Raw genomic sequence first — 13980 nt, forward strand, 5'->3', positions numbered from 1 at the left:
TGAGCAGCCAAGCCTGCTCAGTGATGGGGAGGCCAGGTCTCTAAGGGAAGCTGCATAAACAGACAGAGCTCACCTCATATGAGTTCTACCCCTAGCTTCCACGTTGGGTCATGCTCTGTCGTGACAGCTTGAGCTGTTTCCCTGGCAGGAAGGCAGCACGAATCTCCAGGAGGGTTGTGCCAACCAGCAGCTGGTGCCTACCTACCGTGCCTGGGCGCCTGGCACAAGAGCCTGGTTGCTGAGGCACCCTCAGGCTCTCCTCAAGCCCAGCCAATCAGCGTCCTCCCAGGAACTCCTAGCAGCCTTCCTTCTGACAGGGTCAAAAGAAATGGCACAGATTGCAGAAGCTTAGGACTGAAAGGGAATTTAAAGATCATGCCTCCCAACACTTTTCAAACTGTGATGTCTTATAAATCTCCTGGGAATCTTATGATACAGCTCTCTGATTCATTAGGTCTGGGATAAGATGAGAATCTGCATTTCTAACAAGCTCTCAGGGAATGCGAATGATGCCACTAGTCCAAGGACCACACTCTGAAAAGAATGAATCTAATTCACCTCTGTCAGCCTTTGTTATAGGTGAGGAAACTCAGGAGGAGGGATTACAATTAAAATCACAGTAGAAGTCTCCTCAATATTAACTATACTAACCAACTGTATTTGCTATCTGCAGAATTCTTTGACACTTATCACAGACCACTTTATGTTAATATCCTGTTCCAGCTAGACTGTTTGAAGCAAGGTGATATCTTACTCTTCTGTGTATCTCCCTTTGAGTCCCATGTGAGAGGCCACATGAGCTGTGGAAAGCACATTTACCTGAGGCTAGGCCAACTGGGAGGGTTTTTGCACCAGGTGCTTCTGGGATCAGAGGCACAGTGGAGCGGACCTCAAGCTGGAACTAGAAGAACTCAGCAGGTACCAAACCTCAAGGGCAAGGTGAGGATAGAAGTGGGAAAGGTGTAGTGTGGGAGATGGCAGAGAGTCCAGGGAGTCATGTTGAATTGTTCTGAACTCAGTCCATGGATTGAGAGAGAAGGCTGCGGACTCATCTCATGTGGTGTCCAGGGCATGTGGCAGAGGGGGTGAGGCTGCTTTGCAAGCAAGGAGCCAGGACCAGCACCCAGTTCCTTCAAGGGCTCTACCATTTGTTGAACAAATATACAAAGGAAGGTCAAGACATATTAAAAGACTCCATATGCTTAGCAATGATTACACACTTCCTGGCACACTTCAAAAGTGGCAATGGCAAGTTTTTCTATTTGACTTAAAAATCAGTTATTCTTTTGAAGCCAGTGAGTTGAGCACACATACAGAGCCAAGCATAAGTCCATAGACCTGGATGCCAAACAGAGTTGCTCAGTAAATGCCGGAGGTCAAAGATGGCCCAGTCTGTCTGTCCACTGTGGTGCTTATCTTCCCAAGGGTAAAAAACAATATGTAATGAAAAGACAAGCCACAAAAGAAAATATCTGGAAGAAATATATTCTCTTCTGGAAGAAAAATATTTGCAAAACAGATACCTGACAAAGGACATGTGCTTAAATTATGCAAAGAACTCTTAAAACTCAATAATAAGAAAACAACCCAATAAAACCCAACTAAAAAGTGGGCAAAATATCTGCACAGTTACCTAACCAAAGAAGATCTACAGATGTCATACAAGCATATGAAAAGATGCTCCACATCCTGTGTCATTAAGAGATACCACAGTGATCGATACATATCGATTAGAATGCAAAAATCCCAGAACACCGAACGCACCAAACCCTGGTGAGGATGTGGAACAACAGGAACTCTCTCACTCATTTCTAGTGGGACTGCAGCGTGGTATGGTACAGCTACTTTGGAGAACAGTGTGGCAGGTTCACACTAAACATATTCTTACCATTCAGTGCAGCAGTTGCACTCCTCAGTATTGACCCAAAGGAGTTGTCCACACAAAAACCAGCACATGAATCTTTATAGCAGTTTTATTCATAATTACCAAAGGGTCATCTGGGTGGCTCAGTTGGTTGAGTGTCTGACTTCAGCTCAGGTCATGATCTCGCAGTTTGGTTCGTGAGTTTGAGCCCCACATTGGGCTCACTGCTGTCAGCCTGTCAGCACGGAGCCCACTGTGGATCCTCTGTCCCCTTCTCTCTGTCCCTCCCCAACTTACATTCTCCCCAAAAACAAATAAATATTAAAAAGAAAGAACATAATTACCCAAAACTGGAAGAAGCCAAGATGTCCTTCAATAGATGAATGGATTAACAAACTGTTGTACATCTGGACAATGGAGTTTAATCAGCAATTAAAAGACATGAGCTATCTAGCCATGGAAAAGGACTGGAGAACCTTTAAATGCATATTAGTAAGTGAAAGAGGCCAATTTGAAAAGGTGACAAGCTGTCTGACTCCACCTATATGACATCCTAGAAAAGGCACAACTAGACACATTAAAAAGATGAGTGTTGTCAGATATTCAGGGGGATGGAGGGACGAATGGAGAGAGGGCATTTAGGGGCAGTAAAACTATTCCATATGATACTGTTATGGTGGACACATGACATAAATCTGTCAAAACTCACAAGATATAAAACACAGTGACCCCCAATGTAAACTGAAGAGTTTATTAAGTATCAGTATTGGTTATCAAGGAGACCTGGGTGGCTCAGTCATTAAGCATCTGACTTCGGCTCAGATCATGATCTCACAGTTCGTGAGTTTGAGTCCTACACTGGTGTTGAGCCCCACTTTGGGTGAACACGAGCCCCAGGTGAGCCCCATCTGTCTGTCTGTCTGTGTGTCTCTCTCTCTGCCCTTTGTGGATTTTCTCTCTCTCTCTCACTTGTGACCTCTCAAAAAAAAAAATCAAAAGATATATATACATATCTGTATATATATACATATACATATATATATTGGTTCATCAGTTGTAACAATGTACCGCACTAACATAACATGTTAAAAATGGTGGAAACTATTGGGAGGTGGGTACATGGGAGTGCTCTGTACTTCCTGCTCAATTTTTCTATAAGCCTAAAACTGTGTCCCCCCCCCCTAAATAAAGCCTATTAATTTTTTTCATGTGTTGCTGAATTCTGAAAGGAAATCAGTTGCTGGATAACAGCTCAGCTCAGTTTCTCCTTAGGCACAAAAATGACCTTGCACATTCACTACTAGATGGCACTTCGCAAGCTGCCTCAGCACAGCGTTGACACGTGGAGAACAGTCCTTGAGTTTGATGGATTATTGAGGAATACCTTTTGAATGTGGGAAGCACACTCATGGGGCCATCCAAGAGCCTTTCATTATTTTTCTGTCTTTAGAAAAGCCACCGACTAAATCTGGTACATAGAAACGTGCCAGAGATTTTTTTTTTTAATTTGCTGATTAGAAACCCTGACCTTTAAGGAGCCGATAGTCTAGAGTAGAAATTACATGAGCATAAACCACTATAACAGGAAATAAAAAGTAATTCATGCCCTGAGAGAGGTACAATTGAAGTAGGTGGGAGAGAAGAAAAAGATGTCTCCTCTTCACTGTCCTCAAGTGGAGGCAATGACACTGGTTTAGAGAAGGTTGAGTGAGAGAGCCAGGCACGATAGAATAGGGGAATCCATGTTCCAAGCAGAGAAAATTCTATAGGCAGAAAGGTAGATAATTGTGTGTGTGTGTGTGTGTGTGTGTGTGTGCGCGCGCACGCGTACACGTGCATGCACACTAGTAATATAGTGTCTGGGTAAGATGGCTGGAGTGAAGTGCATGGAGAAGGATAAGGAAGGGCTTAAAAGGTTGAGACAAGATGGTGGAAGGATCTGAATCACAGGCAAGGAATTGAGACTATATGTTCAGTAAGCAGTGGGGAACCACTGAGGATATTTGAGTCGAGGAATGAGCAAATCACAGCTGTGCTTCAGAAGAGTCATCTGGCAGAAGCATATAAGATGTATATGAAAAGAGAAGCCTGGAGGTAATGACACCTGTCAGGAGACTGCTTTAAGGAAGTAACAAGAACACATACAGTTGGAAGCCATCTCTTCTGCCTCTGAATTTCCACGGTCGCTTTTCTGTACCTCTCTTACGCACTTACTAATTTTTACACTATGTACATTTTTTAAACAGATTTCATTCATTGTAAAGGAAAATTAGACAATATGGAAATATAGGCAGTTAACAGTATTTTTACTGCCCAGAAATAACTACTGTTAACATTATGTGATCTGCCCTTTCAGATGCTTTATATATTCATACATTGGGTTTCTTATATTGGGCATTGTTTTAAAACCTACTTTTTCTAATTTATGGTGGACATAATTTCCTTGTCAATCAATATATCTAGATTTTTGTTGTCATTGGGTTTTGTTTTAACTGTCCCAGTTTTTAAAATTGTGGTAAAATACATAGAACATGAACTTTACCATTACTGACATTTAGTACATTCACATTGTTGTACAACCATTACTGTTTGGTTCTAGAACATTTCATAACCCAAAAGGAAACTCTGTACCCATCAAGTAGTCACTCCCCATTCTTCTGGCCTCCCACCCCTGGCAACAACTGATCTGCTTTCTGCCTCTGGAGATTTATTTGTTCTGGATATTTTATGTAAATGGAATTATACAATATGTGGCCTTTGATGACTGGCTTTCACTTAGTACAGTGTTTTCAAATTTCATTATATCTAGATTTTTTTAATGGAAATATCCTTTTTTTTTTCCTTAAAAGATGCTCACAAACAAAAAGCACTGAGATTTGAGAACCCTCCTCAAGAATACCACTTCCCTGCCTCCCTATGTATAACTGCGGTTCGTAATTGGGAATATAGTCATCCAGACCTTTTAGGTGAATGGAAGTTGATGGGGAAGCATTCAGCTTATGACTTTATCCAATATTCTGTTGTCTCCCGTTTTCCATCACCTGATATGAATGTTTGAAGGTGCTTTAACTTTTCTAGTCACTCTCAGGATTTAGGACAGACTCATTTTTCAGGTGTTAAAATATCCCATCTAAATCAAAACTTCAGTCTCTCATCCAGTCAACACAGCCTGACCTGCAGACCAGCTCTTCTGCTGCCCTGACACACCCCAGCCCCTCTGCTCACTCTGCCAGGGAAGAGAGTGTTGCATGCACCATTCCACTGAACACACTAACTTTTTAGGGCTACTCTTAGTTCCTGCTTTGGCACTATGTCCCTGGGTCCCTCTGGCCTAGGAGGCACCCTTCTTAAGTGGAGTCCTGTCAACATGCCCATAGGAAATCTATAACTATAGAGGGTGGTTCCTTATCTGGGACCATCCTACATCCTTTGAATGGCCTTTCCAGATTCGGGGAAATTCCCAAATTGAGTCCACCGCCCCACCCCCATGCAAGGTAGTAGCCTCCCTTGTAGCCCTGATGCAGCCGTTTGACCTGTCTCTGCCAATGAGATGGAGTTGTGGGGTCTAGGACTTGGAAGGGAAAGGAGAGGATGTTTGGTGCAGTAGCATCAGTGATGCTTTTACTGGAGTAGCATTAGGTCTGGTTGGTGTTCCTGACTATGTAGTTTTTTATGCTTGGCTCTCTGACCCACCCAGGATTCAGTATCCTTTAAAAATCCATGCTCTGCTTAAACTATTGAGTTGAATTTTCACTAAGAACCTTGACTGGTGTCACATCCTTGCTTAGCTGGTGGTTAAGGACAGGCTGCTCCCATCACTGCCCTCTGTCCTCACCTGGCCATCTCCCACTGCCCCAGCCAGCCTGGGAGTCTGGCATGGGTTTCTGTAGCCTTCCCTCCTACATGCTGTTGGGAGTAGCAGTTACTGGACCAGCTTGACCATCTGTTAGTATATTCCAAATAGATGGTCTGGCATCTCTTTTAAAAGGCATCTACGCAACTCTAGGACAACAGGATAGTCCCATTCCACACCCTGTCACATACACATTTTCTATGTATTTTTCATAAGTGGGATCATCATATGTGTTATTTTGTAGCCTACTTTTTTAAAAAAAATTTAATGTTTATTTTAGAGAGAGAGACAGAGTGCAGGCAGCGGAGGGGCAGAGAGAAAGGGTGACAGAATCTAAGCAGGCTCCAGGCTCTGAGCTGTCAGCACAGAACCCAATGCAGGGCTCGAACCCACGAACCACGAGATCATGACCTGAGCCAAAGTCGGCAGCTCAACCAACTGAGCCACCCAGGTGCCCCAATATGTATTTTTCATAAGTGGGATCATTATATATGTTATTTTGTAACCTACTTTTTAATGTTACATTGCAGACAAGTTTCCATGTTAATGAGAATAGTATACTTTCATCCATTTTTTTAAATTAGCCATATTGCTGAATGTATAATTAACAAACAATAAAAAGCACTCATTTTAAATGCACACTGCAACCATCATCTCATCAAAATCAAGATTTAAAATATTTCCATTATTCCAGCGACTTCCCTCATATCTTTGCAGTGTCTCCCAACCCTCAGCTCTTAGGCGACATTCATCCTTTTCAATAACTGGGTAACAATCCCATAACATACATGTTCCTTATTTATTTAACCAGTCTCCTATTGATAGACATTTATATTGCTTTCAATTTATTACTTTATTTATTCCTGTATCAACAAATATTTTTGGAGCACCTGCTATGTGTTAGGCATGGTGCTGTTATAACAATGGTTTGTGTGTGTGTGTGTGTGTGTGTGTGTGTGTGTGTGTGTGTGTATTTAATAGCTTAATTCCTTAAAATGTATCCCCTAAAAGTGGAATTGCTGGGTCAAAAAGTGTGCATGTTAAAGTTATTTTTTTTAATGTTTGTTTATTTTTGAGAGAGAGAGAGTGCACGCGCGCAGGCTGTGGAGGGGCAGAGAGAGAGGGAGACAGAGGATCCAAAGCAGGCTCCCCGCTGACAGCAGTGAGCCTGAACAGTGAGATCATGACCTGAGCCAGATGCTTAACCGACTGAGCCACCCAGGCACCCCCACATTAAAATAATTTTGATAAATATTGTCAAATTACCCTGAGCAAATTTTCAACAAATTACAGTCCTATCAACAATGTGTGTGAATGGCTATTATTCCTATACCATCATCAGCACTAGTTTTTATAAATCTTTCCCAGTCCATTAGGAGAAAGGTGGCTTTAATTTATGTGTCTTTGTTTACTGATAAGGTGGACCATCTTAGTGTCTGTGACTTTTATTTGGTTTGTGGAAATCACAGTCCCAGGAGCCAGTCTCCCTTGTCTGCACCCCTCAGAGTGAGGCTGTGACTGGGCTCTTCCCTGTATCTCTGTCCTCTGAGCTGGAAAGACATCCTGTTCTGTTGGAAGTTGGACAGAGGTCACTCTGGTTCCTGACAGTTCCCTACTTCCCACTTGAACAGCCACTTTGGAGAAAGGCCCTCAAGGGTAGCATTGGCCCTAAGCTCTTCCGTGATTGGACCTACCCCTGTGGGTACATGTGAGCAAGTCTACACCACTTAGAAACTGGGTCAGAGGAACAGATTGCAGAGCAGCTAAGGCCATGTTAAGTGTTTCTTTTGCAGCCCACTTCTGCAGCCTGGGGGCAGTGCTGATAGTGGATATTAAAGTTGCCTCCGGTGTGGCAGCCTTGGCTCTCCCAAGAGACCTTCCCTACCCTTCCAGATTAGGAGTCTCAGTGAGATGGCTCCTCAGATTGATTCTCTCTTGGCTGTTATGGTCTCGTTGTCCCCTTCTGTACCTTTACATATGAGTTCCCTCTCTCCCTTCCCTTTGCTTTTTGGCCGTTTTAACCAATTACCAGAAGGCTGGGTTTGTAAGGTGGCTCTAGACTTCCTTCTTCCTCAGATATCCTGATACTCAGTTTATATTTATTTTTTATCATCTCATGTTTTAAATGTTCAATATTAACAGTAGCACCATATTCACAACCTTCAGTGCTATCACTGAATTAATATTTCCCCTATATTGAAACCACCAGGGTCTTACAGTTGATGCACAGATTTAATGTGACAGTATGTAAGTTTTTTTTCATTGACAGGCTGTTATTAAATTGACTCTGTACCTTACATTGATGGCTTCTTAGAGACAATGATATGTGGTAGTAACAGTAAAAAATTTTCTCACGTGCAGTCCTACTTTGTCACATACCAGGACCAAACGACATACTGTGACAGTGCCTGAGGTGGGTCAGTTACATGTCATCCCAGTGGCAAAACTGGGCTCTGACTAAGGGATTTTCCCTAGTTTCAAAATCTCTGTCCCACACAGTCTGAACTGCGTGAAGAGCCCAGGTGGGTGTTTTGACCAGTTGGGGTCTTGGAGTTGTTTCATTGTGTTTTCTGAGCCTGAATGTAAACTTTGGTGAGAATATCTGTAGTTTGTTCTGAGTTGAAGGCAGATAAGAAAGGACTATTGAAGCCAGCAAAATGAGCTCAGGGCCAGGAACTTCTAGAGATGATGGAGGATTTACTAAGTGCACACAAGCTGGGAATGGCAGTAGGTTTACAGAGGGTTGACAGCAGAGTGCGCTGGAATGAACTGAAGCCTGGAGGTGTTTGTGTAATTAACTCTGACTGTGGTTCTTGAAGGAGGGACATAAAAGTAAAGCCAATGGTGTGGGGGGGGGGGGCAGTTAGTTAGGCAGGACTCCCAGGAAACTTCAGTTCCTGGCTACCTGGATCAGGATAACTAGAGTGACCCAGGAATCTGCATTTTAGACAAGCTCTGTAGGTGGGTCTCAGGTCGGATGCAGCTAGAGCCTCTAGTGGACACCCTTGGCCTTGAGGCCAGAAAGCTGGTGTTCTCTTTTTTCTTCTGCCACTGACTGGATAAATGGTCCAGGGCAAGGCCAGGTCACCACATCCATGTGAAGAACCAGTGCCTTTTCAATTGTGCAGCCCATGCTGCCTTCCTCTTCCTTATTCTTGCCACACCTTCACTCTGTACATGTCCTCTTCAATCATTATCCACATATTGCTGCTTTGGAAACTTTCATCTGGTGAGATTGAAAGCTTGAGAGCAGGGATGGCCTTAGACCATGTTGCATCCCAGTACCCAGCACCAAGCTTTGCCCTTCCTGGGATCTCTATAAATGCCTGTTCTCTGAGGGGTCCTGACCAATATAAAGTCATGTAGTAGACACCTTGACTTGCATTTGCTCCAGTCTCTACCCTTTTAAAATATACAGTGCTGTTTAGAAGGAAGTGCTATCTTTCCAGCATCCCAAGAGATGTATGCACCATTGTATCTATATGACACTACTACATCATATAAAGGGATAGCTCCAAATTGGGAGCCTTCCAAAAAGACTTGGGTTCTCCAAAGACAGGTATTGGTGATGGTACCTCTCCCCAGATCCTGACCTAAAACAGAACCCCAGCTTAGTGCCAATGGACACTGTGCCGCTGGTGTTCAGATGAGCCATTGGCCAACATTTTGACCATTGTGATCATGCAAAGACCTATGATCTGTGAAAGGAGACCTGACTTCTCTGCAAGTGAGGACAGGAGAGCACAACACTGAAGGGGACAACTTCAGGAAATTCTGGTGCCACCTTCTGACAGTTTCTGGTAATGTTTTGGGCACTATCCTATATATTGATCTACTCAAGTTATTAAAAAAGAGAGTGACTCTTCCTAAGTTTCTTCTCCTTTGAGAATATATCTAGTTGGTTAGGAGTTATATGTAGTTTAAGCTCACCATAATTTTACTCCTTCTCTTTGCCAGCTTATAAGCCCTGGCAGTAAGCAGGGGATGGGCACTAGGGCACTAGAGGGAACCCAGAAACTGGTTATTTGATTGGTTTGCTTTGGATGGTTAGGGTTTGTGGCACAAGGAAGAAAGTAGGATTCCCAGGGGATTGAGTGTTGCTAAAACAACTCATAGGAATGCTATGACAGGATGGTCCCTAAGTCACCTGAGTATGTTGTGGTATAAAGATATGTATTACTAGTTTTGCTTTCACCCTTGTTTTCTGTTTTTACTCCAGTGATCCATGGAGAAGAGGGTATAATTAAGCAAGTATGTGGACTTATCTGGTTCACAGCCACCCTCAACAGCTTGTGAATGATTTAGACTCTTCCCTCAAAGAATTGCTGTGTAGTATGAAGTATTACAGTCCTTTGGAAAGCAATCTTGTTTTAAGTACAAAAATTTTAAATATATACTCTTCATCCCATTACTGCCACCCCTAAGAATCCATCCCATCCAATTAAAAATAAATACAAATAGGGGCACCTGGGTGGCTCAGTCGGTTAAGTGTCAGACTTCGGCTCAGGCCATGATCTCATGGTTTGTGAGTTCGAGCCCTGTGTCTGGCTCTGTGCTGATAGCTCAGAGCCTGGAGCCTGCTCGGATTCTGTGTCTCCCCCTCTTTCTGCCTCTCCCATGCTCATGCTCTGTCTCTCTCAGTCTCTTAATAATAAACATTAAAAATAAATTTAAAATAAATACAAATTGAAATGTATACAAGGATGTTTATTGTAGCATTTTCCACAATGGCCAAAAAAACAAAAACTGCCCATCAATGGCTAAATTGTTAACTAAATTGTGGCACATCTACACCTTGAAATACTATACAACCATTAATTAAACCGTGAGAGTTTTCTGCTTGACTTGGGAGAGGGGGTTTCTACCAGATATTGAGTGGGGGGGGGGGGAAAGTAGGTAAGTATGAATAATATATATATATACATCTTCTAATGTTTATTTTTGAGAGAGAGAGAGAGAGAGAGAGAGAACATGCACACATGTGCACACGCAGGGGTGGGTAAAGAGGAAAACCGAGAACCCAAAGCAGGCTTCATGCTGTCAGTGCAGAACTCAATGTGGGACTCGAACTCCTAGAATCGTGAGATCATGATCTGAGCTGAAGTCAGACTTAATGGATGGAGCCACCTATGTGCCCCTGAATAATATATATTTTTAAATAAAACAACCATTTGTGTAATTATATAAGCACACAGAATAGTAAGGAAAGATACAATAGGTTTAACATGGTTATGTGTGTGTGCACATAGGTCTGTTGGGGGAGGACAGTAGTAAGGCAGGTAATATAGGGGATGCAAGCATCACTAAAAACTTGAATTTTATGACAAGCAATTTATGTAAAGTTATATATGTGCATGTGTGTATATATGTGAATTAAGAAGTTAGAAAAAATGTAAATCTTTATCTATTGACCAGAAAGGATGTCCTTATATGTTGATATGTGCTAAAAGCAAATTGCAAAGTTGGTGGGTTTTTTTGTTAAGCACAAACCCACAAAAATTAGCCTGTATATGTGAATACATGCTTACATTATTCTAAGCAAGGATTTCCATACCTGGGTGCTAACATAGGGACCTCAACTGAGATATGAAAGGTTAATAAGGAGGATGGAGGGAAGTTTTGTGTTTTAAAAACATACACTGGGGTGCCTGGGTAGCCTAGTCGGTTGAGCATCCAACTTCGGCTCAGGTCATAATCTCACAGTTCATGAGTTCGAGCCCCACATTGGGCTTGCTGCTGTGAACACAGAGCCCACTTCAGATCCTCTGTCCCCCTCTCTCTCTGCCCCTCCCCTGCTCATCCTCTCTCTCTCTCTCTCAAAAATAAAGATTTTAAAAATAAAATAAAAATATACATCTTTGTATTTTATGTGTTGCAGTGGACATTTGTCTATAATGTACCAGTGATCTATTGCCACAGTAATATCACATAATAAACTATACCCGAACTTGGTGGGCTTAAAAAAACCAAGCCTTCCCTTGGCAGATGGCTGAAGGAAGAAGGGAATTATGCCTGCCAGTGTGAGGAATCATAAGTTACTTAATATTTATAAAGAAATTTACAGCTTTCAACACACTCTTGTAATGTTTCATTATTTCTCACCTTTTTGAATTTTAATTTCTATCTATGCATCTGTCTCCATCACTAGCCCACAAGTTTGAGTGCCGTGACCATGTCTCATTTATCATAATAATGTCAATGTTTATTTTAGTATTGTTCCTAGAACATGGGAGATGCTAATAAAGAACTGCTGATGCTAAAGATGCTAGTAAATAAAGAATTTTTTTAAAAACTTTATTTAACTCATGGGTCTGGATTAAATAGCTAGGTGGCTAGCTAGGCTGGGGATAGCTAGGTGGGTCTTTTGGTCTTAACTGAGCTCACTCACATATCTGGGGGGCAACTGTCTGTGGCTGGCCTTGAATGAGGCAGTTAGGCATCCTCCAGCAGGTCAGCCCTGGGTGTGTATGTTGTCATGGTGATGGACAAGTGAGAGGGCCAGCCCAATCATGTGAGTGCTTTTCATGTTTATCCATATATTAGGGTACTACAGAGAAACAGAACCAATACTGTGTGTGTGTGTGTATCAATAAAGAGAGTTATTACAAGGAATTGACTCACATGGTTATGGAAGCTGAGAAGTCTAGCCAGGAGAGCCACTAGTATAAGTTTGAGTCTGAGTCAGAGCAGAAGACTGATGTCCCAACGCAAAGACAGTGAGGCAGAGAGAAAGAATTCTTTCTTACTCAACCTTGTATTCCATTCAGGCCTTCCAGCAGATTGGATGAGGCCCACCTATATTGAGGAGGGCAACCTACTTTACTCAGTCTACCAGTTCAAATGTCAATCTCATCCAAAAACACCTCCACAGACATACCTAGAAATCATGTTTATCCTTTTATGATAAAATTGATATTATTAATATCAATATTAAGGGGACACATAAAATTAACCATCACAGCTTCCAATATACTTGGACAAAGCAAGTCACATGGCCAAACCCAGAGACAGGGTAAAAGGGCAATGAAAATTTATGGAACTATCTTGGTCCGTTCAGGCTGCTGTAACAGAATACCATAGACTGGATGACTTCAACAAATGTTTATTTCTCACAGTTCTGGAGGCTGGGAAGTCCAAAATCAAGGTGATGGCAGATCTGGTATTTTGTGAGAGCTCTCTTCGTGGTTTGCAGACAGCTGTATTCTCGTATCCTCACATGGCCAAGTGTCTTTTCCTATAACTGTACTAATCCCATTTGTGAGGGCACTACCCCCAAGACGTAATTACCTTCCAAAGATCTATATCTTTTTTTTTTTAATGTTTATTTATTTTTGAGAGAGAGGAAGAGGGAGACAGAGCATGAGCAGGGGAGGGGCAGAGAGAGAAGGAGACACAGAATCCAAAGCAAGCTCCAGGCTCTGAGCTGTCAGCACACAGCCCGACATGGGGCTTGAACCCACGAGCCATGAGATCATGACCTGAACCAAAGTTGGATGCTCAACCAACTGAGCCACCCAGGCACCCCCAAATACCTATATCTTTTTTTTTTTTTTTTTTTTTTTTAAATTTTTTTTTTCAACGTTTTTTTTAATTTATTTTTTGGGACAGAGAGAGACAGAGCATGAACGGGGGAGGGGCAGAGAGAGAGGGAGACACAGAATCGGAAACAGGCTCCAGGCTCCGAGCCATCAGCCCAGAGCCTGACGCGGGGCTCGAACTCACGGACTGCGAGATCATGACCTGGCTGAAGTCGGACGCTTAACCGACTGCGCCACCCAGGCGCCCCTAAATACCTATATCTTAATACCATCATTAGGATTAAGATTTCAACATAGGACTCTTGAGGTGGGACAAAAACATTCAGTCTGTAACAAAGGAGATATTGATACAGGGAGGGTAAAGAATGAGGATGACTTTCATATCACACCATTTGCAGTAGAAAAGGTATTGAAGGAAGAGGACTTTCTCCCCTCTGTTTATCTAAGAATGGTCACTTGCCTGGTGTCATGTAGAATTTAGTGGCAAAATTAATTATATCTGGCTTCTTAATATATTTTAATTAATATCATATAAAGCAAAATATTGCTTTGGAGATTTGCAAAGTGGGGCATATACACTTAAGATTTGCTTGACCCAGGGGGCACCTGGGTGGCTCAGTCGTTTAGGTGTCCCACTTTGGCTCAGGTCATGATCTCATGGTTCATGGGTTCGAGCCCCGCATTGGGCTCTGTGCTGACAGCTCAGAGCCTGGAGCCTGCTTCGG

At 42.5% G+C, this 13980-nt stretch overlaps 1 protein-coding gene across 2 annotated transcripts in view; it reads left to right on the plus strand.

Moving 5' to 3' along the window:
• Positions 1 to 13980, plus strand: part of TMEM266 (transmembrane protein 266) — a 124827-nt gene that overhangs the window by 29702 nt on the left and 81145 nt on the right. Inside the window, exon 1 of one of the 2 annotated variants that reach the window (XM_042988316.1) lies at positions 9459 to 9517. The exons of the other annotated variant lie outside the window; for it this stretch is intronic. The gene's annotated coding sequence lies outside the window, so the exon portion shown is untranslated. Of the gene's footprint in view, positions 1 to 9458; positions 9518 to 13980 lie in introns of those variants that run through there. 2 annotated transcript variants of the gene reach the window in all.

Source organism: Panthera tigris, chromosome B3 (assembly GCF_018350195.1).
Source record: "Panthera tigris isolate Pti1 chromosome B3, P.tigris_Pti1_mat1.1, whole genome shotgun sequence".
Taxonomy (NCBI): Eukaryota; Metazoa; Chordata; class Mammalia; order Carnivora; family Felidae; genus Panthera; species Panthera tigris.